The sequence below is a fragment of the Poecilia latipinna genome, unplaced genomic scaffold, assembly GCF_001443285.1.
Source record: "Poecilia latipinna isolate Pla-1442-1.1 unplaced genomic scaffold, P_latipinna-1.0 Scaffold591, whole genome shotgun sequence".
NCBI classification, from domain to species: Eukaryota; Metazoa; Chordata; class Actinopteri; order Cyprinodontiformes; family Poeciliidae; genus Poecilia; species Poecilia latipinna.
In genome coordinates this window covers 78,336-105,643 of record NW_015113207.1, presented here as the reverse complement: position 1 = coordinate 105,643, position 27,308 = coordinate 78,336, and the positions used below count along the sequence as shown (strand labels likewise).

The 27,308-nt window shown below is 37.6% G+C and overlaps 1 protein-coding gene across 3 annotated transcripts in view; it reads right to left on the bottom strand.

Annotated features, from left to right (window-relative positions):
• The window catches only part of frmpd3 (FERM and PDZ domain containing 3), a 101,968-nt gene extending 92,139 nt beyond the window's left edge, over positions 1-9,829 (bottom strand). For 2 of the 3 annotated variants that reach the window (XM_015042478.1, XM_015042476.1), the window contains exons 1-2: positions 9,539-9,828; positions 9,326-9,442 (exon numbers count right to left, since the gene is read on the bottom strand). The gene's annotated coding sequence lies outside the window, so the exon portion shown is untranslated. Of the gene's footprint in view, positions 1-9,325; positions 9,443-9,538 lie in introns of all 3 variants that reach the window. The other variant, XM_015042475.1, reaches the window with a different exon arrangement.
• Between the last annotated feature and the right edge of the window lie 17,479 nt (positions 9,830-27,308).

Here is a 27,308-nt window from a genome sequence, read left to right as displayed (position 1 = left end):
AGACAGCATGAACTTTAATTTAATTTAGCAAATAGGGACTGGTGGTGTGCCCCTGCACGTGCTTTGATGTTTGAGATGCCACCACCTAAAAATGTCCATAAGCACGTTTTGCATGTTCTTCCTCCAAGTTACCATCTGTCATCTTACAGTAGCCTAAGTATTTCCACATAGCAGACTTCACTCGTTTTAGATGGGGACGATAGGAGGCGACTTGCCTGAACTTGCAGAATTCAGGCAATTTATGTCTCTGATCAGACATAAAAAAAAATGCTTATACAGCAGGAAGAGCATGACAGAAAATTTTAGTGCTTTTAAACCGTGACTTTTTAACATCACAATACACCTTCAAACCTGTAACTTGCTCATGCCTAATTATTACAGAATGCAATGTTACAATGCTGAAATAAAATGGTTATTAAGCAAACAGATGGTTGCTTCATCAGTGAATATTCCAGGAGTTCATCAATGCTAGTGTTGCTGGTTATGCCCACATCTCTCACAGAGAATGGCGTACATCCCCCAAAATGGCTGCTGACCCTGAGTCTTTCACAGCACATTGCATTTTATCTTTGATGGATGTTCAGCCATATAGTTTTGGCAAGAGAATTTTGTAGATGCTGTAGAAAAGCTTTTTGTCGATGAGGGTTCATCGTAATTTATGCATCCCCTTCCCACTTTGTGCTCCGAGGGTTAAATGGTGAATAAACTGAATTTTTGTAGCACTTTTCGAATCTTGTTGACCACTTTAAGTGCTTTTCCTCTACATTCCAAGTCACCTACTTAAACACACACTTTACAGTGTAAAAGCCCTGGAATATATCAGTAAGGAAGGCACAAACATGTTCTTTCCTCTGCTTCGGTGTGCATTGGCTGAGTTATTAACTTACAATAAGACTGAACAAGGACTCCATCATAGTACAGAGATATTAAAGTAATAAATAACAGATACAAACTAAACCTATTTACTCCAATACCTAGGATGCATTTTCTACAACCACATTTTAAACTTTATTCATTTTTTTTAATACACAAAGTAACTTAAAATTAATGGACTCAAGCTAACAAACAAGACTGTAATATCAGAACACCTGTGTTAAAAGATAGACGGTCTATCTTCTGCAAACTGCATAAACTGCACATCCAAGTCCATTTTTTAAATTTTCATTTTATTCTTCCTTTGATATTCAGCATTTCATTTTACAGATTAGTATCTAATCAAAGTTTGATTTAGCAAAATGTATTAATTTAATTAAATTGTGATGGTCACTTGAAATTCATGTTACACTTAATTAGTATTGTATAACAGCAATTGCTGTGTGCTCTACTTCACTCCACAATAATGGCGCATTGAATAATGAGGATGATGTTGTTCCTGTTGACAGTGACTGAGGCTTTGTCTTCTGAACGTTTCTCGACGGTATTCTCCACTCCATCACTGTTTAACTATAATGTTAAAACAACACTTTACTAAAAATATGCGTAGCTGCATTATTTATTTCTGAAGGACTGCCTAACTTGGCACATGCTGCAGCTACTGTACAAGAAGTTTGTAGCTGTCCTAATAATTTGGCTTGTGTTTTTTTTTTCTTTGCTGTTCTAATTAATCATGTGGGGGCCAAACTACAGTCATATTCAATAAATTAGAATAATACTGAAAAATGTATATGTTTCATTACAAATATTCACTAAATGAAAGTCATTATATAGATTAATTACACACAGACTGATCTCAAGCCCTTGTTTTGTATTAATGATGATTTTCCGTGTGCAGCTACTGAAAACTTATATTTGATTACAATATTATGTTAGACCAATTAAAAAAAAAAAACTATACAGAAATATGAGCTCAATGAAAAGCATGTTGAATTTCTGCTTTTTCAAAAAATGCTTTTAATTTGAGCATCATCGGAACAAATCATAATTTATTTAATATGACTGCGAACCCTTTGCTTTAAATGTTGTCTATAATTGATCGACGTTATAGGTTTGCTATATACATGTTCCAGTTTCTTCCAAATAGCAGAGTTCCAGCCCAGACATAAGGTGTGAATTGGGTCTATATCCAAATCCGGATCAATGTTTGACAATTGTCAAGACTTTATATTCAACATACAGATACTCGGAGCCATCATAATGTTACTTTTTTTTTTTTTTTTTTTTTTTTTTTTACATTACAACACGAGGAGTGGCGCAACTCACACTGGCTGACAGCTGCTCCTCTCAGCACACGCATAAACCCAAACCCAAGTCATAGAAGGAGGACTCGGTTGACATGAAAGTGCAGCTAAGTATAAGAAATTTTTATGGGAGTTTGAGACATATGGCTGTGCTAAAACATAAACATCTTGAGGCGGATTTAGTATTTATGATGCATGCAGAGAAGCTATAGATTCCTACTGTTGTTCATTTATTTCAGAAGGGACACTGCACATCACATAATATGCCAGAGTTGGTCATAATGACTAGTTTTCATCTGTAGTCCCTCAACGTGCAATCAATATAAATGTAATGTATTACAGCGCAATGCAAACAAATGAACAACCTTCCAAAAGAAAAGAGAATGATGATAATAAATAAAAAGCATTTTTATCTAAAAAGCCAAGCTACAAATTTAAAAAGAATAATAAATAGCCGTATAGCGCAAAAGCTTATCATGTTAAAAACGATACATAAAATAAGCAGAATAAAAATAATATCACATGATCAGTACCTGCACTTTGATTATCTAGGAGCCATACTTTTAAGTAGAAAATTATAAAATGCTCGTATGTCATTACACTTTTTGGTATTTTATTCCATTCGAAGCTTTCTTTGAAATTGAGTTCTGGAGCTCTGGTGGTTCTTGCAGACAATGATGTAACAAGTGCTGTAAGTGGAGGAGGTGAAATAACTTTAAAGACCAAACAGAGATTTGCACATATTTTTCCAACGCAACAGATGACGTTGAATGTTCAGTGACAAAGTTTTGGGTATCAAAACTGGATTAACAAGTCAGCAAACCTTCAAAGGGAAGTCAGTTTTCTGGTAGTTTTTGATGAGGCTTCACACCATCGAGTGATTTTCAAAATGATTCTCCAGCATCATGCTACGTCTCATTAGTATCTAATGTACCTGTGCTCTGCGTGTTGTTGAGGTAGAAATGTTTCTGGTTGGATAGCAGGGAAGGCTGTAGAGATGGTGTGAAGTTGTCTATTAGCCAGGGACAGTTTGCAGCTAAGTTAAAGTGTGGTTACACTTTTGTAAAAAAGACAGACTGTTTTGCTAAATGTGGCCGACGACAGCTGACCAAAACACACACCCACAGCTCGTACAATCTAGTCTTCAAATAGTAAATTTATCGTTTGGATTCACTTCAAATTTGTGTTCTCTTATTTTTCTTTTTTTTCCCCCCAGTTGATTATTTGGGATTTTGGCCAAGTTAAGCAAAAACTCCACATGGCATTGCTCTCCCATGAAACATAAATCTGCTGGCACAGAAGACCAATTAATATAATTGTAGTCACTTAAATATTTATCACTCTAGTAACACCTTCAGTTTATTGCTGTCGTTTTTGCCCGTCTCGTGTTTGTCTCAGGTCTGATCGCCAGCTTGCAAGATTCCCCCTCAGAAACAGCATCAGAAAACAATGGTTGTCAGGGGTGACCACAACCGAGAGTGAACGTGATATATATGTATATATACACACACACATATACATTACCTCAGATGATTGGGAGGAATTATCTATCAATCTATCGATCCTCATCATAGCACAGATTTTACTGTAGCATGAGCTCTAGCATTGTCCTGTATGTAAAATGCATTCCCTTTATGATAGCATTTAATCAATCCCATTTCTTTGTTATACCGACCCCTGGCCTTTTACCTCTGACTTTGTTTGTGGTTGAATTACTCTAGTCTGACATGTCGTAGTAAAGAAGCCAATATCTAATCAGTTTTATTGATCCCATATGTATCATTTAAACAGTTTCTGAGCCTGCAAAATCAATTTGTTGCTTAAGAAAAAAATTCCTGCAATAGTAAATTGTAACGCATCAGTAGGTATTTATGTTTTCTTGCAACAGACAATATATGTAAAGGATAAACACATGGCTCTCTTTGCTGTTTGTCGAGAACTGAGGCTGCTGCTAAAGAAAATAGACTGATATAAATCACAACCGAACATTAAACTTTTCTTTCTAGATTTTGCAAATAGGTTTAATTTCTACAGCATTTTAACAGTAACCCTGGCCACACAAACTGACTCATGCACCCAATTTGATTTAAAAATGTGCACACCTCCTTATTCCAATACACAGATTGTCATGCAAATTGGAGTAAAGTGTTTTGCCTAGTAACACATCAACCTGTGCCATTAAGAAACTGGAATTGTACCTACAACTGTACAAGTGCAAGACTAAAATGCTTCCCAGCAAACAGTAACTCGGATGATTTAAAGACAGTCTGAGGATAAAACTAAAATGGTCAATGATCAAATAAATATAAGCTCAATCAGAAAACAGGTCGATCCGTAATCATCTGCAGCTTCTTTAAGCATTCATAGCAGACATGAGGGAATCTTCATTAGTAGAGACGGAGTGTCTGCATGTTATAGCACACGATTAAGTATTGTTGCGGTTGCTGCCATGTGCGAGTAGCTCATGCAGTTATGCATAACTGTGCCATGTACAGTTTGGCACTGAAGTTGTAACATTTATGAGGCAGAATGTTTCAGTATGTCCAGAAAGTCTGTGGTTGATCCCACAATGAACTCTTTTACAAAAACTTTTTTTCCCTAAACCTTATTGCTGCCGAGTTATTCGTTTATTTTACGCCCATTCTGACACGTTAGCCAGTTACAGGAATGTTAGTTCCTATTTAGTCTATCATCTTGTCCTTAATAGTCTTAACCTAGCACAATATTTTAACCTGTAATGGCATCAGATTCTACCTTTGTTTTCCTTTACTGCAGTATCTGTCCATCAGTTAAACACAGACTGACACTGAACCTGTCATGCTGTCACTCACACATACTGCCAGATTAGTCACCAGTTTCTTCTCATACATGTTGTTGGACTGTGAAACATTGAGCGCAAAGTGAAAACCCACGTCGGCATTTAGAGGAGCAACACACAGTAATGCCTCGGCCCATCATCAGGTTAAAACCTTTTCTAACTACCTCCCTTTTTATTTCCTGTATTCAGGATCTTTGCAGCCCATCTGACGTTACACATAACAAACCTTTAAAGCATCATCATAGTACATGATGTCCTTTAACTTTGGACATGACCGCTCTGAGATGTGTGTTGGTAAATGGAGTGAAAAGTATAAAAGGTCTCATTTCAGGAATACTCTGGCTTTAACGACATCTGATTCAGTCAAACAAAACAAAATCCGAATAATCGTAGATGTTTCTGCAGAACCACTATACAACATAGCCTTTGCATACAGTGTTAGATTAATGTATCAAATTAGATACCTATCTTTTTAGATATAGGAAATGAGTTTTATTATTTAATCTTAGCTCAAGACAAGAAGTAAAACTATAACTTTTTAAGATCCCTAAAATAATATAAATAAAACAAAGTAACAAATGGCTTTAAAAAAATCTTTGGCAAATAAAAATCTGAAATGTTTGGCATACAACCACCTCTACTGTAACGTCCAGCTGCAAGTCTTTTGTTGGTTCTCTACATCTTTGCACATCTAGAGACTCTTTGTAAATTTGTATTTGGAAAATAGCTCAAGCTGGGTCAGATTTGATTTAAGCCTGAAAATCTATGTTAAGTACTGTGAGAATTTTTTTTTACTGGATTTAGGTCTGGACTCTGATTGTCCCATTCTCAAACATTAATGTAAACATATTTTTTGGCTGTATGCTTATGGTCATTATCTTCCTGGAAAGTGAACCTCCATCCCAGTCTCAAGTCTTTTGCAGCATCTAAGAGATTTTCTTCCTTTTTTGCCCTGTCTATGTATTTTGGTTTTCCTTCCTGCTTCTCTTACATAAACACTAGATTTTTGGAGTACACCACTAATAGTTACTCATTTGAAAATTTTTCAAAACCTGTTGACTAGTGGATCTCAAGAGGAGCTCGAGCGTTATAATTTGTTCTTTGGCTGCTTCTCTATTTACGTCTCTCCTTGCCCTGCCATCGGTTTGGATGGACTGTTTGCAGTTGTTCCACGCTCTCTTCATACTGAGCAGCGCTATGCAAGATGTTCAAAACTTGGAGTATCACTTTGTCAAACTGTTCTACAATGATGTCCCTGACTTGTGTGATGCATTCGTTGGTCTTCATGATGCTATTTGTTGTCTATGTTCTCATGCAAACTTCTGAGGCATTGTACACAGAAAGCAATCATGTCACTAGATTTATTTAGGACATAATGCTGAAGAAACATGAATACAAATCAACAAGTTTCAGCTTTTCATTTAAAACACATTTTCATACCAAGTATAATTTTCATTCTACTTCATAACTACGAGCCGTTTTTGCATTGATCTACCGCAACATTTACAACGAAAGCCATTTTGCCGTTATACATGGTAAATACATTTTGTCTGTAGCCATACAGCCTGCATGACACTTTTTTAGTTGTATGAACACCTACTACAACAATTATTTTTAATTCTTACTTAAGTTAAAGAACTAAAAAATAAATAAAGTAACATTTTCAAATTTTGCACATAATAAAACACTTTTTTGAATGAAATATTTCGTATTTATGGAAGATGTTCAGTTTGCAGCCTAATGACAAAATCAAAGAACTAAACAACGTTTATATTTAAACATATTTCTCAGGTCTTTAACACTTTTGGCCAACACATTGAGGAGCCACTGTGGCTAAAGAGACACCTTGTTTCTCTTATAAAATCTTTTAGAAACAACCATACACTCAGGTATGGATAGCTTCTGCAAGTCACCATATATTTTCTCTCTAATTAGATCACATAAACCAATTATCCCAATTAATCTGAGATAAAGACATGCCATTTATCCTAACTGATCCTCTGTAACACATCTGCAAATGGCAGATGTCATTTTTCATGCAGACATTTTCACTTCCTTTGATATGTATATAATTAGAGTCAACAAATCACCCACATGCATCAATTAGGTAAAATAGAAACACAGGCTGCATCAGACTAATACCAGACTGAATATCTAGTAGTTTTCTGGAGAAGTTGGTGTTTTCATCAGATTTAATGATGGTAATTAATGCATAAAATACTGCAAGGCTTATCCTTGAACTCCACATCTGTAATTCCAAGACAAAACTCATTTCGTTCAACATTACTGAAGATTAATTTCACTATTTAGATTTAAAATAATCTCTAGCCAGTAAGACCCATAATGGTTGATTGTGTCTGTTCACGCTCGTCTCTGGGGAGGAAGTACTCAAGTTATTTGTAACAAAGCCATCCACGAGCGCTTAACTACTAGCAAAATATTTATCGGAGCATGAAAAACTTAAATTTTTTTCCCCTCATTTAAATGCTCTTTCCTGTAATTGGTGTAATCTCTAGGTTTTATTTTGTGCCATTTCTCGTTTTTACTTTACTTTTATGCAGATCTACAGAGCTACTGGCCTGTGCCAACTGGTTCTCCTGGCATGTGCATCAGACCTTGTCACTTTGATGTTGATTGGATTTTGAAAGCATGCCCTGGCTTGGTATTTATCGGTGGCAGTCATGTTACTCCGGACGCCTCAATGAGCCATGTTATGAGAAGCTGGCAGGTGTGTGGAGTAGGTCAAAGGCAGTTTTGCAAATGGTGTTAATTTGCTCCATTCCCTGCAACCTTGGGGCTGTTCTGCTCTTTGTAATGACTAAGCAGAAGTTGACAGTAAACTGAACAGGGGCTGCCCCTCAGAGTGAGACATGCAATAAGATTGCAGAAATTAATTTGGATCTTTAGACTTAATTTAATTCAGGATACTAATGCATAAATTAAGTATGAATCTTGTCTGGTAATTTCATCCCTCCTTGATGGTGATGGAGTTTATGTGTAAGCATAATGTATAAAGAGCATCTCTGAAAAAATCTCATAATTCCTCAGACATTCACTCTGTCAAACAGACGAGTCAAGCTGATGCAAATCATCGAAAGATGCTCCAGTATTTAAATGCAACCTGTATATCGCCAACTAATCATAATAAAACAGACACCACAATAAAACAGGTTGATATTTTTGGTCCGTCTTAACTTCTTTTTTATTTCATTTTTTGTTTTGAGAAGTGAAGGTGTTTATTGTTACTATTCTCTCCCCGTCCAGTGTCTTCAAACCAACCACATTCATGTGATGAAATCACAAAACCATAGTCATCTAAGTAATGGATTTCTTTCTGTTGATTCCTCCTGTGCCTATAGCTCTGTGTTTAGTGATGTATGCACCGTGCAACAGCACTGGACAGCTCATCTCTCTGAAGCACGGGCACCTCTGCATAAGCACATTCGTTCAGAGCCAATCTCTGAATGGAGCTGCTGCTGCTGTGGCCATTGACTTTCACAGAGAAAGTGAAACTCTCCTCCGCCCCCCAGAAAACCATTTAAGAGTCATGTGAACAGTATTAGAGATAAACATATGCTGTTTGGAGACCGTTTCTCTTCCTGTTTTCAGCCTCTTAAAGGTCTTCGTAGACCTTCTATTTTTAGTAACGTGGCAGATAATCATTTGAATCCTCTGTTTGAACCTCCATTTCCTAGCCTAGGTTTTCTGTTCTTAATTTCAGTCTACATTCAGGCTTCCTCCCCAACTTCCAGCTTTCTCGTGGCTTGATGTATGCACACCCAGGAGCTCTTCCTGTCCTTAGCACTGTCTGTAAAGTCCCTCAGAGCTTTTCCCCCAAACATTTCTTCACTATAAGTACTTGTAGCTACCTTGAAACGCAGAGAAACACAGCCCCAAGTGTTTGGAAGATATCGCCAACCGAGGAGTTTCAAATAAATACGAGACCAATCACTAAAACAGGATGTGGCACTTTTCAGTCTTTTCCTTCTTCCTTTCCTGGTCCCTTTTATGCTGCCTCTTATTTCCCACTGACATCATGTAGACATCTGATGGATATCAGAGCATCTCCTCCAGGAGACATTACCCATCGTCATGCTTTCACAGTGCTCATCCACAAACCCATCTTCCCATCTTCTTATCAATCAATGGTCATGCAGCGCAGCACACAAACACAACCATGAACCAAACAGATCAGTCACTTTTTAAGCGCAGACCTGGATCAAAGATGATAATTAAATGACACACACACACACTGCCAATTCCTGCACATCTGCACAAGTCAGTACTGATGGAAATCCAACAGAGCAGATCCAGCTGTGCTGCCTCTTACCTGTGTGTCTCTGTGGAGGTCCTCCTCTCAAGCTGTGCCTGTTGAAGACCCTTGGTCTGCACAACGGTGCCCTCCTATATGGGCATGCATCTGTATTGTAGATCAGAGCTCTTCTGTCTGTGTGTCAGCATGGAGAAGAGGAGGGATCAGGGATCAGAGAGTCCTCCCAGCCGGCAGCCCCATCTAGTGCATCTCCTTGTGTCTCCTACTTACCCGGGTCATTCCAGCCAGCCCCTTAGCAACCGCAGACCAGGGAGCGAACACTGGGGGGGATGGGAGGTGCTTACAGGACTGAAACAGAGCTGGAACGGCGAGCAGAGCAGCTACTCTTCCTACATGTCTGACTGCAGCGAGTGGACATTCTGCAACTGAAGTCTCTGCCTGCCTCCTGTTGTCTCCCTGTGCATGGGCATCAGAGTGCATGTGTGCATTTACACATTGATGCCGACTCCTCCCTGTGCTGTGTGTGAAATCAGAGTCTATTCGCTCTCTGTTAATGCCTCTGGCAGCTCTGAAATGCTGTGGCAGGGTGAGAGAAGATGGGAGAGAGGGAGGGGTGTGTGGGAGGGAAAGACGGAGACCGGCAGCAAAGACACTATAGGATAGGTTTTGGTTTTTTTTCTTTTCCTAACCGATCTATTGGCATTAGTCTATCACAAATGTATGACTGAGTGGATGAGTCATTCTAATCTGTGAGCACAAAGAAGGAGACAAGGGAGAAAGCATACACAAAGAATATAATATTACTCACATTCGTATGCAAAAGTTTATAAGCATATTAAATAGTAATATAAACTTACTAAATCCAAATAAAATGTTTCAGAGTGAGTAAATAAATAAAACTAATGTGACATAAAAGCATCCAATGTCTATACCGGATATGGGATGTTAAATTACAAGCTCATTTACTTAAAATATATGAGCTTATAATGATATTTACTATATATATATATATTGGTTTTTTTTAAACAATACATTTAATTTATAGGCACCTTTCTTGACACTGAAGAACACCATATAAGACACACAAAATCAATTAAAGGGCACAATAAAATGATAAAATTATTTTAATAGAGCAGAAGGCTTCAGGTACAATAAGCACTTTTTAAACGTGATTTGAAATAGAAATGTAGATAGCTCTTCTGGAGGCTACCTTTTGAGGAAGTGGAGTTTTTTCTCTGAACTGTCACCCCATGAGGATGACAGGATGAGAGATTATATCAAAGTGAAGATCTTCTTTAGACTAACAGCCTTTAATTAGCTTTTAATAATCGTCCCTATCTGACAGTGTTGTATTAAAATATGATGATGATGATGATGACTGGGTCTGTTTACTTTGAGATTACTTGTCTTGTGAACTGGTGGTTTTGAGTAAAATTGGGTTGAATTGAGCAGAGTCGATGAGTATGAAAGTCCATGAAGTAAGATATCTAGTACAACTAAAACACAGTCTGGCCTTTAGATTTGAGAGAGGAAGAAATATGAGAAAAATAAAGGGGATAAAGTATTGAGGCTCAATTTCCTGGTGCACTGATTTCTTCATGGAGCATACTAACTGTTTTGCTCTGACTGCCTCAAAAGTAAAAAAGCAGAAAGGGATCAAATGAAGATCAGGCAACATCTGAAGAAATGGAGACAGGCGTTTAAACTTGAGGAAGCAAAACTTGGGAGAGAAAATCTTTCAATAAAAGAAGAAGAAAGTAGAGACATTTGCATTCAGAAAATACTTAATAATCACAACTTCTTTTTTCTAGGAATAATTTCCCCAAACTGTCTACTTCCTTACACTGTCATCTTCTTGTTCCATATGGAAAAAGAAATCATGCAATACCATAGTTGACCTAACATAGAAGTGCAATGAGAATGAATACAGAAATTGTCAAGACATACTGAAATAACACATAATTTTATGTCTGTAAAATGCAAGTCAACATACACGTACTCATTTTTGTAAAATTTGTATTCACTGAACCACAGCCTCATTGGGGATCGTGCTGTTTTTTTCCAGTTGTCAACATAATAATGGAACTGGCTAGTAAGAATAATTTAATTTATATTTTGTGTACCAGTTAAATTTTTGGCCTTTTGGTTCCTCATAGAAAATCACGATCAAAGTAAAAAAAAAAAAAAAAAAAAATCTGCAGGTTTTCCGAGACTACTTCTTAAAAACAGTTATTGCATAGTGTTTTTTTTTTACTCTGCTCATGAGCTAACCTATGATTTTCTACATCTCCCACATTGTTGCCAACCCTTGACCGGTAGTTTTATTGTCGCTACAAATGTGAAGAGCCAGGCTAGTCATCAAAATGTCTGGGTTACATGCAACGTCTACAGTTAGTCCTGGCAGAAACTAGTGGGCAGACACACTGATATTGTTTACCACTCAGATTCTGTTGAGCAGACTGCAGAGTATGAATTTGCTTTAACACTCATGTAGCAAGACTACAAGTGCTTCGAATTGTGAGTTTTAAATGGATTTATACAAGCATTTACTTGCTTTCTTGACAAGGCTGATCCAGCTAATCTATTAACTGATCACTTCTTCCTTAGTAATATTTTTGCTTCAAATAGTTTGTGTATTTTAGAGATCTTTTTTCCTCTTAACATTGGGGGTAATACCACTGCCTTCTGACAGTCTCCCCCAACCCCAGTCCAAAATCTTGTCTTTAATGTATTTAAGTTAAGGTGTTGGATGGGGCTTTACATTTCCTGTAAGAAAAAGACATATTGGGTAGATACGTGAATGATGCAAAGGCCACAAAGTTCAGAAACACACACCAAGAGACCCTGCTGTGGTGTGGTGCTGCATTTGCAGAGAGAATGGAGGCCAAGACACCAGCATAAATTTACCAACTGGAGGTCAGCTCCCAAACTGACCCCAGCATAATCCCGTCTCTGTTGCATCACCACAGTGGCGATCATAATTAGGGCTCCTTCCTCAAAGTCCCATGGATGCTGGAGAGAAGCCTACATTGGGAAGTAGCCCAAAGGTGAAACGAACAGTATTTTTGGTGTCAACAGGCAGGTAGAGTAAAGGTCAGACTGGGGCTCTAGAAAAGCTGATATGAGATACACATCATCTTATTGTACATAAAAATATAACACATTTTCACATACTTTCAGCCAAAAGACGGACGAGTGTTGGTGCTAGAGCGCATATTGACAACCATCAGAGAAAGCTCCCATGCAGTTTGGATATGTGTGAAAACATCTGAAACATCCCTTGTCATGTATTATGTGTTTTGTTAATCATATCGTGATGCTTAAGCTGAATATTGGCTTTTGGGTCATTATAAAAGTATTTGCGTCTGCTAATGTCAGCAGGATGTGACATTAACAGGCAGACAGTTGTCCTATCTATGTGTGACAAAATCTATTTGGAGCCAGGGAGAAGCAAAAAAAAAGGAAAATATTAAATAAATCACAAAATTTTAAATTATTTTGATTTTTTCTGATCAAAATACATATCCCAGCTATGAAAATATGTGCTCATGTCTTCAGCTGTGATGCTGTGACTGTCTGAAATTAATTACAAAGGTGCTGGTTGTTTAAATGCATATGAAGAGGGATTAGTGTAGAGAGTAGCAAAGACATGAGTTCTTTGTGATTTACTTTCTTCTGAATTATCATTGTTCTTTCTATGCCATATGTGGGTAGCATCTTATGGTTTTCCTGACTGATCGCTAGAGGTTTTTTTTTTTCCATCCAAATCAACAAATGTGGTACCTTGATATTTTCCAGCATTGCGTCTCAGTGATATTCAGCTCTTTTATCAACACTAGGAAGCGAGAGGATTTGCCAGCACAATGTCCCAGTTACGATTGTACAAAATCTGATTCAGATTGCGTCCTGTTGGAGATGTATGCAATATCTCCTTTATGAATTATTAAGTTTGTGTTGATAATCTAACCCTTTCAGCCTTCCAACAGACACACACTATGCAGGATAGGACTTGACGTTCCACAATATGAGCCTCATTTCATCGTATTTATACTCGCATATAACACATTTTCAAAAACATGGTTGGATAAAAAAAAAATAGCTACAGTTTAGAATTTGAGGTATTAAATATTTTCGCTCAGTTCTTTGCAGGGCTCTGCTAAAAGTATTATTACATCTTTACAAGCTCTTGTTCACATTGTTTTGTAATCTGGCTCCACTGTTCATTCTGCTCCATCAATTTTCCATCATTTATGCCCAACCTCTCCCAGATGATGGTTTTTGAACAATTATAACTCGCATGTGGTGCCAAACTAACACTTTTCATCAGAAATGTGAAATATGATAACACACACAAAGCAAGAGATCAAAGTTGTAGTAACAAAAAAGAAACTATTTAACAAGTGTTTAAAATTTCTTCACAGTTTGTCCTCGGTGATTCATCACAAATTGTAGCTTATTGTAGCTTACGGAAATCCAGACCTGATCCTTCAGGGGAAACAATGACCTGAAGTCTGACTTTAAATCTAAATCCCTGTGCTTGGTTGTGTTAATCTAATTCCACATTCTGCTTCTAATTCAGGTTTAGGAAATTGATGAGGCAATGCCTGAGGAAACTTTGGGAAGACTATTCCGTCTCGCAGAGTGTGTGTGTGAGGGTGAGGAGAGGGGGTAATTACACATGAAGAAGATAGTTACTGTGCATTAGATGTCAGTGGAGGGCTAACAGATGGTAATACCCTCTTAGTCCTTCACTCCTGGCTAACCTTTGGATTACAATGCTAACAATACAATCATTTGCATGCAGATGTGCTGCTGACAAGTGAGACCAGGCTGATTTAACTTAAGTCAGCATTAATGATATTCTACTGTTCTTATACACAGAATTAGAAATATACAAGTTTTTTTCCGCGCTCCCCCATAATTCTCTGTTCTGATGGGTCCTTCTTGGTTTCTGATAAACCGTCACGTCTGCAGACATTAGTGTCAGTCATTAATAAGGGTTACGAAGTCGTACTTTCTGATATCAGCTCAGCCATTACTGGAGTTAATACAGTTATTATTGAAGGTCCATTTAGTGTCTGTAATTATCCAAATTGGTGTGATATCTTGGTATCCTTCTCTCCACATTTCCCACTGAGGTTTTATACTTTTTTTATGTGGACATTTAATGTTGGATTATAATTTACATGGAATGGTAACATTAATTTTACTTTAAGAAGCTTTAAAACATTCTGAGTTCAGTGGGGCAGATATTTTGCTGATAAATCTGTTGAAACAGGTCATTATTAACTCACAGTTTAAGAGAATTACAAAAAAAATAAGCTTTTGGAGATTTTTTCTGCCTGTGCAGTAGGTCTCATATCTTATTTGTGAGTCACACTTAGCCTTTTAGCAATGATACCAGCTCATTCTCATTCTTCACCAACAGCAGCTTAGTCAGAGGGCCTTGGCGTCAGTGTTTATTGTAATGTGTGCCCTCCTATATTAGGGTTAAGCAAGCATAAGATGTTGAAATAAATATTGTTGTTGCAGAAAACTTCCATTGGTGTAACACTGGAAAATTCCAGTATTCTAAAATTGTACTCTGAACAAGAATAGAAAATCGATTTTAATGTGACCACTATGCTAAGCATCAATATAAAAGACTCCCATGAGACTACACAGAGACTTCCCTATGGCGCCAACAGTCTCTCCTGCTTTTTATATAGAAATTGGACAGTGGCAAATTTTGAAAACCTCCTAAAAATAATGACAGCCATCTATCTTGAAAGTTTGAAATCTTTACTTAATGTTGAAGAAGTGATTGCTGGTTTGAACAGATTACCTCTAATGCCCTCTACATTTCCAGGGTTAGGTGATAAACTTTGCTAACTGGGACAGCGTGAAGACTGAATTTTACATCAAACTTTTAGTTTCATTAGCGGTAATTAGCAAGAGAAAATGGAGCTCTCTACAGAAAAGTTTCAGACTTTTAGCTCAAAGAAAAATGTGATCACGAAGTGAAATCACTTTTTGCTGGAATGACTTCTTTGATTAATAGTTTTTTTTTTAATGCATGCTCCGCTTCACTAAAACAAAATCATGTCGGAGAGAACGTTTTTTTAATGCTGCTAGCTATAAAAGTCCCTGAACATATTATACTGCTATTATCTAGCAAAGACATTTGATAAACCGGTTTAAAGAGCTAGCCTGCATCGGGAGCTAGCTCTACATAACCTGAATTATGTTGCCTTCACCATCAGCAGTCAGTGCACTACAACTGCAGGGTTTCACACTCAGACTACAAATCCAGATCTAGCATAGACTGTACAGAATCACAAAGGAGAGCCCCATAGAGCCCTGGAGTCCTGAGAGAAGAGACTGGAGCTTGTTAAAAAAAGTTAAAGTGAAGTTTGATCAAGCACTGAGTGCTGCAGGGCAGAAACTGACACAAAGATGTCTCTTTCCTTCAGTTCATAGCTAAAGGGCTACAACTTGACCACCGAGCTCAGGATGACTGAATCTCAATAATGAAGGATCGTTAGGTTAAAACCAGTTCAACAATAAGGATACATCATTACAACTTTAATAGAAGGTTTTGAGATAAAGGATAACGATACATTTGAATATGTCACAAAAGCTGTCCCATTAAAACCTCAAATCTCACTGTGTTCTGTGTTTTATCTGATAATTAGGTCAGGCCAAATATTAGTCGTAGTCGTATATTAGTCGTATACTCGGCAGACATGGCTTTCATGGAACAAGGGTAGAAGCAAAACTTTTGTTGAAAAGAGACGTATGAATCCCATTTGCAATTTGCTACAAGCCATGTAGGTAATGTGGTAAACGCTGTGAAGTATTGTATATTCTCTGGTCAGATGACACCAGAAATAAACTTTTGGCCAATATACTATGCGAGATGAGAAAACACTGGACATCTCCATGAACATTATATCCATTGGCAACATATAATTTTGGCAGAATCTTGCTGTGGAGAGCGTTGGCAGACAATGGATTTAGTTAAACATGGCAACAGGGGCAATCCATAGAGATAATCTTTTAGAAGCTACAAAAGACTTACCTTTACAGCAGAAAAACGTAATTGCGATGTTATTTCTGAATGCCATGATGATGAGACCTTCTATGACTAAACCGGATTTTTGCCTTGACTCGTTTTCTTTCCTTTATCACAATATCCACACTGTTCTTTGTGAACCTTAGCATCCTAGACACTAAAAATAGATCTCAATCCTGGGTATTAAGGCAATGTTTCCCACAGAAAACTTGCTAAGCCTGTTGGTTGGGTGCCAGGGCAGTCATTCATCCAGCGGCCTGTCGTGTTTTTGAGTTAAAATATGCGTAAAGTTGACAGAAAATTTGAAAATATCACTTGATGACGATTGGAAGATTAACACTTGAACACAAACTATGAAGTTGTAAAACAATGCAAACATTAAAAATAAAACTTCAATAAATAAGCAATGCTTAGCCTGGTGGGGGTACAAGTAAAGCCTGGTTGCCCGCCAGACTTATAATACTGAGAGAAACCCTGTCAGGGTAGTAAAAACATCATGAAATGGGCAAAATATATTGTTGGCATGCAATATGTGCATGCACAGCACTTGAAATACAATATTGCAGCTATTTGGGATTACCATACTGCAAACATTTATGAGCGATCCAATATATTGTGTGGTTCTGTAATGCAAAACATGAATCTTAGCCGGAGCTGCAATAGAATGGTTTAACTTACACATAACCTTTTGCTAGAATGGCAAAAATCAAATTCAGTCATATTGAGAAACTGTAAAAAGACTATAGGGATGAGTGACTTGCAGCTGTAATTGCTATTAAAAGCTTTGACAAAGTATTTGCTCACGGGCAGAATAAGTGTGTCACACTTAAGTTTTTTTTTTCTAACAAAACACTTTTTATTAACTATTTTAATTCTGCTGAACAGTAACTTGCAACACAGTGATTCTCTTTCATAAAGAGAAATTTGCATAAATATGAAATTTGCTTTTTAAAGTAAACGGAGAAAAGGTTTGTGAGGTATAAATACTTTTGCAAGTGCCTGTAGCTGAGATGACTTTGCACATTAAGTACCTATGTCAACAGTAACATTTATTATCTAGGAAGCCCTATATACAGTAAGTATTACTTACAGGATACATGTTTTAGTCTTTTTTTTAAATGTACTTAAAACATTGTTGGAACGTCTCTCTTTAACTAAGGGGACACATTTAGGAACTTGAAAATGCATCAGTCATCACTGTATCTCATTAGATTTCCCCAACTAGGCATTTCATATTTTTGTCAACAGTGTTGCTGTGACCTGAATATTCAGTATTCTACACAGCTTTTCTTAGAGACAGAAAGCAGTTTTTGCCCCTTTGTCACCTAGCCAGGCAGCAGATGATTATTCTGTTGGCATTAGCCAGTTTTCTGCATTGCTTAAAAAAACAAAAAAAAACCCTACCAGCTCATTTGTTTTGTTCAAAGCTCTTTCATTGCACTTTACTGAGACATGTTGCTTTTGTTGGACAAACAGTTGCATATGGAAAAGATTATATGACAAGATGTTGCCTCTGCACAGCCAAGAACCGCATGGATTGGAGCCCATCAATGAGAGTGACTGCAGTACATAGGAAGATTATGCTTGTGTGAGGAAAGTGAGAATGAACAATCTGCATTATCCATCTGCTAGGTGTAGAAAACAAACATTAGGATAAAAAAACAAGGTTACAGAGCTAGCACCCCTGTAGTGCTCATAAAGGAGTTAGAAAATCCACAAAACTAAATGCAACTATAGATTGTTTGGCTCCAAAAACATTTGCTAAAATTAAAGTTGGTGAAGAAAAACAACAGAAAGAAGTTTGTTAAAATCATGTAAATGAAAGGTTTACATAAAACGCTTGGAAAAGAATTGCAATCTGTTACTGTTCAATTTAACATGGAAACAGTGTTCAGCTGAAAACTCAGCTCCTCCAGACTCAGCTCCTCCAGACTAGCAGCAGCAATTAGCCAATACTTGAGTCCACTGAACCTATCATACAAGCTATTTCTCAGTCCAGTGTTCCTAAGAGCAGTTTTAAATGCCGTAATAAGAAGCACTGTTGTGACGACGTGATGAAGTCGTAGAGAGGGATGGAAACTAAGCTTCTTAAAGCGATAGAGGCCCAATTTCAAGGTGTCAAAACTCCCCTTTGTTCATGTTTTATATATACAACATTTTTTATAACAACTGAAGGTAATATAGTTACTTGATTTTGCTATAAAATAGGGCACTATGTCCCTGAAAAACCCATAACACTACCCCTTAAATATTTACTAGTGCTTTAACTATAGATTGTTCCAGCAGAGCTATTTCCCAGCAGCTTTTAAAAACATCCCTTCTCCAACCTGAATCAAATGAGAGCCTCATTGCCAAGCAGAACTGAGTGTGACTGTTAATGAGGAAAGCCAGCTACTTGATTCAGGTGTGTTGGAGAAAAGACGTTTCCAAAAACTGAAGGATAGTAGACCCCTGGTTTAAAGTCAGTCATCTGTCATAATTTAGTAGATACAGAATCTACAGCTCCAGTAATATTTTCTCTCTCTCCCTGTCTTCCCTCTTTTCTTTTCTTTCCCTTTTTTACAATCACCAAGTCTGACACAGCAAAATTTGTTCTTTTTGGTTGGATACATTTTTGCATAGGAGCAGCTGAAAGCTTCTTTTTTGTTGTCAAGGTTTTGTTAAAAGAATCTGTCCTCAAATGGAGCAGAACAGGCTGCCTGAAGCAGTTTAATATGCTAATGATCAGCTCACACAAACACACAGCTGCACACAGGTGGGATTCATCAAGTGGAAACATGCTTGTGTAGTTATGAGCCATTTGCTGACTGGGAGCTGAAACCCACATGCAAAATGAGAGAAACAAAATAAAATAGTTGGAGTTGGCGTTGGGGCTGCACGGCGGCACATAAGGTCCAGGGGTTGAGTCCCAACCCCGGGGTCTTTCTGCCTAGAGTTTGCATCTTCACCGGTTTCCTCCCACAGCCCAAACACATGATCTGTCCACAGTTTACCCCACCTATCACCCGCTGACTCACAATATCAGTTTGCAGAATATTCAAAAATGTTATTGTTCTTTAATGTGTTCCTGATATGTGAGCCTTAAAAAAAAACAGTACAATACAGAGGATTTTTTTTTTCCAAGAAAGAGAAATTGTCTTAGTGTCACTTCTTGCTATTTATAATTATTGTAATTTTCAAATCCTCTTACAATTTATTTCCTTTGTCTAACAAGCAGCTTGTACTGAATACTTCCAGGTTTAGTATAAACTAAGTGCCATGAACTTCTAAAATCTAATAATATTGCATGTAGATATGTATCACAATCCAAAAACGTTATTTTATCAAAAATATGTAATTTAATAACCTTTCAAAAAACAAAAACACAAAAGAAAAGCAACAATAGCTCTAAAGTCTACTAAAATAATTATACCTGTTTTGATACAAATTTTATCATTTTTTCAAACTGTGGATGAAAACTGAAATATTGTAACTATTACAAAATATAAAACAAGATAAAATGTAACAGGGAGTGAGAAAAAGGTCTTTTAGTGATTTCAGATTGATATAAGTAGCTCCTAATAGCTAAGAACAGGTAATTTATCTTTGGTTACCATAGTCAGAACAATAGAGCTTGGACTGCTTGAATAATGTGTGTTAACTGTTTTGAGTTACATCTGTCAAACCAACGAGAAAAGGTTAACACATTTGCAATAGCTGTCATCTGCTCTGCTGAGAAAGTGATGATGAAAATAAAATACAATCTCACCCGGGGCGCCGCAGAGGCAAGGGACAGTGTTGTTCTTGCCTACTGTAGAGCTAAAGCAAATGTTCGACACTGCATCCAAAGCAGGTTTTAAATAGCTACTTGAGACAAATTCACTAATGAAATGATGAGAAGCGCATTAATTGTGCAAAAAGATAATCTGACAAAGCTGAAAGGTTTGTCAGATTGTGTTACGAAGTAGAACACAATCCATCAATTTTCAGGGAAGAGCTGAAGAGCAATTTAACTTATTGTACCTTGCTTGTCCAGTTATTAACACTTAGTGCTAAGTGTTCACTCTTTTATTGACTTAGCTTCAATCTGAAGTTTGGCAAAAACTTCAGATTCTGTTACTCTAACCTTGTGTGGTAAACAGCTGGTAAAATAATGCTGTCCGTATTATAATATCTGTCCAACAAATGGAGAAATGGTAAATGGCCCGTGCTGGTATGATGCTTTATCTGGTCCAGAGGGCCCTAAAGCACTTCACACTACATTCAGTCATTTACCCATTCACACACACGTTCACACACTGATTGTGGCAAGCTGCTACGTTTTAGCCACAGCTGCCCTGGGGCAGTCCGACCGAAACAAGGTTGTCATGCGCCGACATGTGAGTGACTAATGAAACCGAGAAAGAAACAATACACTAAACAGACCAATATGCAGGTGCATCCTGATTCCTAAGGGGACATTTATATCTGAAGAGAACACACACATTGAAAGAGAGAATATTTCTTTTATATATTTCTTTTGCTTATGTATGCAAAAGGAGAACATGCAAACTCAGTGCAGAAAGGCCTGAGGTCGAGATTCTAACTCGGGACCTTCTTGCAGCAAGACAACAGTGCTACAAACTGCACCACTATGCAGTTTTTTTTGTTGTTGTTTTTTTCTATCCATTGGTAAGAGAAGGCATCAGCCCCAGTGTGAGTAAGGACTGTATTTAGCATGCATTGAAGATGTGTGATTAACTGAGTAGTTGTTTAGCTGATTTTTAAAGCATTTTCTATCCTATGTGAAACTTTATGCTTGGAGTAGACTCCTAATGAAGCACTCCTCCTGTTTTTATCTGCTAAAGTCAATCAGCATGCGAGTATAACCTTGACGACAATATGTAAAGTCACAAAGTATGGTGAATTGGTTCTCCTCACAGATTACGAAGTAGAACACAATCCATCAATTTTGTGATGTAAACAGTGACTCAAAGATTTGTTTGCTTAACAAATAGGTGCAGAGTTGTTGCTGCAATCTCTTTCGAGACTCTGACAATATAGGTTTGCACATACCAACACGCCATGACACAAAGGGACTCACAGCACTCTCTAACAAAGAGAGAGGTGTGTCATTGGTGACCTTGTCGGGGAGGATCTATCAGCAGCTTGGATGAAGAAGGTGCTGATTGTGATCATATGACTTGAAAGTCTTTGATCTGCACAGCACAGAGGCTTAACACTCAGTTAACCCCATGATCCCATTTGATTCATGTGCTGTACAGTAAACACTGCCCATAAAAAAAACACACCACAAGTTTGATTCATCTGTCAAATTTACACTCCAGATTCATGTCCACAGACGTCGATCCACCTTCATCCTCTCCATCGTTTTCAGGAGTCATGTGTTGCACAGCCTGAAGTCCGTGCTCCAATGGATCAATGGCATTTCATGAGCGACTGAGTAATGGAACCAGAATGAGAAATAAGATTGTTAATACCCACTTTGACCCCAGGCTGAACTGACATGACGACCAGCTGTACTGCTTAATGACATATTGACTGACTGACTGTTCTGATAATGTGGGGCCTGAAGTCAAATTGTTCTGCCTTTAGAAAAAAAGCATATCATAAACAGCCACTTCATACCTAAAGATGAACATTTGTGAAAGGAAAAAAAAATAGGCTTGATGGATTTTCTCGTTTTTCTTATAATTCTGCAGTACAGAAAGTTCTTTACTTTCTTTTCTGGGGAATTTTGTAATTGGGTAAAACTAAAACTCATTCTTCAGCACCTTCAAGTTGTCAACATTAGTACTCAGTTTCTGTGTGAATCAACCTGAATATTTTTTAATTAATCCTAATAAGCAATGTGGTATATTAAATTCATCTTTTGATGAACAGATTAATAACTACATGGATTAGGAGTATTTTTATGTGCAGATATTTATTTCATGTGCTGCATGCAAATGAGGCACAAATTAAAGCTTTTGACTATTTCATGATGGATCATTTGACTGGATAATTCCAGCCCAAAGCCCAATCAAGAGAAAGATATCAAGATACCTAGTGTCCAAATTATAGAGAGAAATAAGGATGGCCACAGTTTTAACAAACCTATGCATAGAGAAAAAGACGAGAATTACAACATAAATTCCTGCAAGGTTTATTTAAATAGCAGAAAAAATTATCCACAAAGTTTCTTCTTAGTTTTGCAATTTAGAAAACTAAATACAAAGTGAAACTGGGATTTACCATTTGTATCACATGCCTCCAGTAAAACAGTCATGCATCGCCTCCAACTCTGGCTTGTTAAGGTGTGTGTCCTTTGTTATTGATGTCGAAAACACAAAAGGAGCCTTCAAAGAAAACAAATCCTTTGTGTTGTGCAGTTTCTTCTCTGGGTTTTGTGTAAGCCTTCAAAGATATTCTCCAATTCCCCCCTCGCCCCAAAAATAAGAATGACCAGTCATTCTGTACCGTATTTGTCTTTGCTTTGAATCTAACAATCTGTGTTGCTTTAAGGTGATAAAAGCATCTGGCTGAGGAAACGGTCTTTGTAAAAGAAAGAGTCGGCTCGCGCTGTCCACGTTAACAGACAATGCTGGACAGTTCACTGAATGTCTCCTTGCCCTAACAGACGCAGCTCTCACCGACATGGGAATGATGCTAAAAATAACATCATGGACTCCGTGCAGGAGATTAGACAGACAACCACAGAACGGGCTTGTTAGTCTAAAAAAAAAAATAAAATCTTTCAGATCTTTGACACTGTCCTGGATCAATTTAAAGGTCTTTTTGAACCCACACGAGTCATGAAACTGTCCTGCGCCTTTTGTTTGGGATGAGAGTGACAGCAGGTCTGGTTGTTGCTGATTACAGTTGACACCCTTGTGCAGCTGCATTTAGACCGTAGCATGGCAAAGACTGGTTTAAAGTCCTGTCAGAGGATGAATCAGCAGCAGGAGTCTGACACATACCTTTAGAAGTCTGTGCAACACCACAGTTATGGGTCCTAGGTTGAGTCTGAACAACCGAGCCAGTTGGTTAATGAGATCAGACAGTCGGGTTTTACTTTGAAACTCACATTTTCCATCATGGAGCTAAAACTGTACTTGCTGTTCCGGGCTTTTATCTTAAACACAAAGATCTACAATTACTTATTTGGAAATTTTGACTTCCCTATCATCACACATTATACAACAAATAACATTCAGGATGCTTTTGTTCATGTGAAAATTAAACAAGGCTCTTTAAAGGGCATGTGATAGAATCTTATTTAAGCCAAATATCTATCACCTCAGCATTCTTTGCCTCATACATGGTTATTACTCCTCTAATCTCAAGATACGTAGTTCATTATCTTGTTATCGCGACATGAAAAGAAAATTAATGGTTTTTCAGGGTCAAAACTGCCACCTAATTGCTGTAACCTCGCCAAAAAGCAAATGAAGCAGAGTTGAGAGTGGAATCATGCTGCGCATGAACTAAAATGAAAGTGACAGGAAATCAGAAACAGAACCTTGCTCTTTCACATCCAATTTTACCCTAAATCAGCACAAAGTAACTGCAACCCCATCCTGTTGGCAATGTGGAGCAAATGTTAATCTGACATGGGTCAAATATTTGGGTAAAACAATCTACTGACAAGTAACTGTGACAGACGAGCTGCCACTGTACAGAAATGGATCTGCCAGACCTCATTCATACTCTTCCAGTTTAAGACTTTTTTTTTTTTTACTTTAAAATGGTGTCATAGTATCAGTGATTCACAAGGAGGTGCATGGATCTGTAATTGGTCCCTGACTGCCATTTTTTTATCTGAATTGTCAACTTTATTATGTTTACGATAATTTTTAGTACGTAGTTGTAGTGCACAGAACTTACAGATTCCATTAACTGAAATGAAACTGATAGAGATTTTTGGTATTATCATTTTGTTATTACTTTCAGTCTAATGTTATTGTGAAAGTGTTTCTTCCTTATGTGTGTATAAACTGACCTGGAGGTTACGACTGACTGTTTCATCTTCATGTGAGACAGTTAACTCTGTGTTTCCCAGACCTTAATTCTTATCAACCAGAATACCTCCTAACTGCCTGTGAGCAGTCGTATTTTGTCTCTTGTTCATCCTCCCTCTTTGTTGACAGTTTTACCTAGAGCTGAACTGGGCTCAGATCGTAGATCAGATATCACACCTGGGACTGAGTTGCTGGTTTGTTTAGGTTAAATGTTTTACGACCTCTGTTGTTTTTTTCTGGCTGTTCTGCTTGACAATAAAACAGGGGCTCACGCGAAAGCAGACCAGAATTCTCTGTGAACGGCTGATGAGGTTGTTGATGGAGAGTTCTCCTTTTGCAAAAGCTTTGTCTATGAAATTCATATACGTTGTCTGTGGTCTTTTTATATAGGTTCGAGAAAAAGTACCTATCAGAAACTTTATTTGACCCAAAGTTTGTCAACGTAGCTCCCATATTTTCACCTCTGAGTTGTAGCATTTGTTTCCTCTTATGAGACGATGAGAGTCGGGTCTATTGTGGCTTTCTGCAGCTTTAGCCCATCTGCTTTGATGTTCCACATGACTTGGTTTTATCTGAGCTCAAAAATCGTCACAAACAATATTTGCTCTTTTTTCTCGTCTCTGTAAACCAGAGAAATGATTTTGCATGATCAACAGCGTCTGAGATACTCGGAGTAGCACATCTGGTACCGACAACCATTCTATATTTAGAGTGACTTGGATCCATTTTCCTCCATGTTCTGGTGCTCAGTTTGAGCTTCATTAAGCTGTCTTCATCACTTTTTGATTCGGCACTGGATTACTGCACTTCATCAATAATGCTGCAGCTAGTGCTCTAACCAAACTAGGCAAATGGATTGGGGTTCACTTCTGGTTACAGCAAATTGCTACATAGGCTCCCTGTTGCTAAAGTGATGGCATATAAAATGAAGGCACTGAATTGTCATGAGCCTATATAAACTTCAAAGTTGCTGTGCAGGAATGAACCATATTCCTCCCTCAGGTTATCTGAGACCTGCTCAGTCAGTGTCTCAAGACAAGAACTAAAAGACAGATTACAAACTTTAGTTTCTCTGCTCCTCAGTTTTTCATTATGTTAGTCTAAATGATAAAGTGCTCATCAAGTCAGCTAATGAGTCAATGAGGACTTATTTAAGGAACAATATTGCTGTAATCACTGATTAACAGTGTTGCTTTGATTTCAACTTACAATTTGCAATAGTAATAACCGTCCATGTCATTCCAGTTGAACTAATAATCTTTTGATCCAATACCAAATGGCAGACTCACTGGTCTGTCACAGTCCGTCAGTCTCTGATGCCCTCAAATAGTCTCACCTTCTCTGACTTGAGCCATCTGTCCGGGCGATGCTCCTGGGAACTTTGCCATTAACCACGGGGCTCTGCTCTTTGTTAGTCTCTCAGCAAAACTGCGATGCCACTTGACCTTTATTAACTGCATTTCATCCTTGAATTAGTTGTAGTCCTCTTGAGGAATTTAGCCTCTGGATGATGTTACACTAACCATGAAAAACAAACAAACAAAAAAAAAAACCCAAGGTCAGTGAACTGTCCCTTGGTGCAAGTCCAGTCATCTGCAGATAAACTAGTGTGACAGTATGAGCAGCAGCCGGTCATAACACTGGTTAGAATTAGGAATGAGAAGCAGGAAATTGTTTGAGAATTTACAAAAACAGGATTTTCTTTATGAAGAGAGGTTCACTTTGTTTTTTAAGATAAGGTTTAATCAAACAATAAGGTTTTGAGCCTATCTGTAATTATGGCTGCCAGACATAAGAACAGCTTAACACCACTGTGTTCAATTATTTTTTTATGATATGGCTATACAAAAATAAATATACAGTAGAAGTATAATCTTTGACACCTTGAACTAAAGATGGCCATACATCTCTAGTTTGAGGTGTCAAATATAATTAGCTGTATTAATTAAAGTATTGTTGCTAACCATGTCTGCTCTTCTTGATAGTTTGATTATGTGTAAATATATTTCTAACAAGGACATTTAAGATTGATTTGGTTGTCGGCACGTTTAATCTCAGCAGCTTCATAAGGACCCGTTGAATCTATTGTGTGAAATGTCATTTGTCATTGTTATGTTTTTGTGGAATCAAGTAAAAATAGAAACTATTGTCTTTTCAGTCGGCGTTCTTGCTGGTTTCACATGATGCCACACAGTGCTACAGAAGAAAGGAACAAAGCTGTTGCCTTTTCTTTCTTTGGAGTCGTAAGCTTTTTAGTGCTGGCTGGGATCTTTGCCTCCTGCCAGTGGGGGATAACTAAGCAGTAACAAGGGTCAAAGTTATGGGCTGTGTTACAAGTTTACCTGTCCTCTCAATGAGCGAACCAGCACCAAAGTGGCAGTGTGGCTGAGCCAATTGAACTCTTTGAAATAATATCTTTTGTAATAATGGATGGGACGATTTTGCCCATCCCCCAAAAAAATTATATATATATATATATATATAATAAAAATCTCAGGAGAGGCTTAACACATGGAAGTGACTGATGCAACCCAATTGTTACAAAATATTTTTCATGTTACTGCACAAGCACTTTCTGCATTGGTCTTTTAATGCAGTGTATCAGTCTACCTCTAAGTAAAATGTTTCAGCAAAAGTTAGGTACTAAAAAGTAGCTGCCTACACCACAAGGCATTAAAGCTTGCAAACATAAAGGCTGCAACTCTACTCATAGTTATTGGTAATTATTATTCGCCTCAGAAAATTGCTGCCAGCATCTACATAAATGCCTGACAGAGCCCTGTTTTATGCATTTCATGGTTAACTGAAGACACTTGTGCTATTTTGTCAGGCGGAATGATAGCTGTTTGGCTCATCATGAGCGAATAAATCAGAAGCAGATGTATAGAGAATCTTTTCACGGTCCATGGAGCATGGATCATTAACATTTACCTAGAGTAAAGGTTAGGTTTCTTATGTGAAAACATTTTTATTAGCAGCTAATAATATAGAATTAAATTATACAGTT